Here is a 2,710-nt window from a genome sequence, read left to right on the forward strand (position 1 = left end):
CATAATGCAATTATTGTTTTAATTAATCTGTTAATCTAGAAAACTTAATGAATAATGGATTCTCATTTATGAAAAGCCAGTACTGTTGTGCATGAACTACAGTTAACTCCTGTTGGACACCAGGAAGACTAGAGCAATTGTTTGAAGTATTGCCAAAAGCTCTGGTATTTCCTTCACCCCATCCTTGGCTGTTCATCCAGGCTTTATGTACTCAATCTGTGTGAGAAGATTAACTTCAAATAATACCATCTCATCCATTCTTCACCAAGATTTATTTTAGCATCTTTACAACATTGCCTGTTTCCAACACACTGCTGTCAAAATATATAATGATGCTTTTAAGAACATTTGTCATTTTTTGATCAGTTTCACCAGTACCTTTGCCAGGTGGCTGACTTCTTTCTTCCTCAAACTCCAACTAATTTTAAACTTCACAGCCTGCTTCTTGTCAATTCAGCCATCACTCCTTATTCATGGTGTAATGACACAGTCTCTAAAGCATTGAATTAAAATTCTCAACTTTGCTTGCTTCTCTTTCCAGGCTTGCGTAATGCTACTTTAGAAACTGCTTCCAGCTTTCCATTCCCTCCTGTGTCCTCATCTTCAGGACTTAAGCACTCCTCCTTCCCTTCAATCCCACAAGTAGTGGCTGAGCTTCCTAATGCTTGGGCCCCATTTGAAACATCTTTCCCATTCATGGTTTTGGTTTATCTCTCCATCAGTGAATGTTCTCTAAAAATGAATAGCTCCGTTCTTGGAGAATTTTTCAACCTTGTTTGTTTGCATTAAAGGAATAAAATAATCAACATTACAAATTTAAAGACCATGTGGCACAAATTTAGAGAAGAAAAAGATTCTTACGACACTATGAATCTACTTACATGAAGCAATCATTTGTAATGCAAACTCTTGCATGTGAAGGCTATGATTTTAGTCCTTAATTGGAGACTGAAGCAAAGGTCACAGGAAATTGGAAGTTGTTACTAACTTTGTGCTGCACAGCATGATCAGCAGATTACCTACTTGCTGCCAATGGTGAGAGAGAGAGACCACATTTTGAAATTTACTGGGTGCCAATTTAGGTCAGTAAAGTATAATACCTTTTGTTCACAGGAGTTGTAAATAAGGACATGTGCAATAGTTTCGAATGACTCAAGTTTACAGAGTAGAATGTGGGAGACTGGTTCAGAGTTCTTTGGAATATTCAAGTCTAGAGGTAAATGAAGATCAAAGCAGCAGGGGCCCATATAGGTGCTGTTACAGAGGTGGTAATAGCGTGTTAGTCATAACACATATGTAGCTGGAACCTCACATCTGTCAAGTGTGAAACTAAGGTTGCCAACAATCCAGATCAGCCTCGTAATCACCAGAGAGACGGATGGAGTCTGGGTTGGGAATCATTTATAGCAGGAACTGAAAACCAGGACCTCAGTCTTCCCAATATTTGTTAGAATAATTTACCACTTCAGTACTGCACTTTTGTTGGAATTCACTGAATGGCAGCACATAGATGAGGAAGTGGAGCAGGTCACAGTTTCATCCTTGAGGGAAATTGGATGTAAACTGCATGAGTGAAAGGAAAAGCTTTTACAGGTGAATATCTGGTTGTAAATGGAGAGGTGAGAGAGGATTGAGTTGATCTATCCAACTGGATTGCAGTGGAAAAACATTGGAGGAAAATGTTATGATCAATTCAAAACTATGCTGATTAAAAACAACAAATTAAATGCCCAAGTTATTTTGAAGTAACAAATACAAAATAAAAATATCGCTGATCCTGAAAAAAATCAATCTAATAGAAATATTCAGCAGGTTTGACCCGAGCTTTTACCAGTTTCAGTTCAGTGACCTTTCAGCTAAGCACACATGGAGCTTTGACATAACAAGAGATTCTCAGAAGCGTTATAAAACAAAATGTGGAGCTGAACTGGGTGAAGATGTTAATAACATAACCCTCTCAAAGGTCTTAAGGAAGATCTTTAATGATCTGAGCGAGGCAGAGAAATAGTGATGCTTAAGAAGAGAAATGTGGAACTGAGACATTTGGCAGCTGAATGCTTGATAAAGCAATTAAATCAGTGGTGTTGAAAAGGCCAGAATTACACAAGTGCAGGTATCATTTGAGTGGCTTGGTGCAGGTTGCAAAAATGGGAAAGGGTAAGACTGTGGAGAGATGAAAAGTAGAATGAGAATTTTAAAATTGAGGCTTTGTTTATTTGGGAGCCCCCACAGATCAATGAGCACAGAGGTGGTAGGTAATGAGACATGCTGTGAATTAGGATTTGGGCAGCAAGAATTTTGGATGATCTCAAGTTCAGTGGAGGTAGAACATTCGAAAGCATCTCAGCATATGTAAAAATTATTAAATCTACAGAAGGACAAGGACATATAGTTTGCAGTCAAATATGATCTGGTTTGGCTAAGAGTTTGGTAGAGTGGTATGAATCTAAAACTGAGGGATTCAAACAGTCTGGGAAAGGTGGGCCTAGTAACAATACTTTCAAGGACTTTGGAGATGAAAGGGAGGGAGCTTGCAAGGATGAAGGATTCAAATTTAGTGGGTTTTTTAAGAGGGGTGATTATGCCAGATTTAGAACATAGAACATAAAACAATACAGCACAGAACAGGCCCTTCGGCCCACGATGTTGTGCCGAACATTTGTCCTAGCTTAAGCACCCATCCATGTACCTATCCAATTGCCACTTAAAG

Source organism: Chiloscyllium plagiosum, chromosome 17, assembly GCF_004010195.1.
Source record: "Chiloscyllium plagiosum isolate BGI_BamShark_2017 chromosome 17, ASM401019v2, whole genome shotgun sequence".
Taxonomy (NCBI): domain Eukaryota; kingdom Metazoa; phylum Chordata; class Chondrichthyes; order Orectolobiformes; family Hemiscylliidae; genus Chiloscyllium; species Chiloscyllium plagiosum.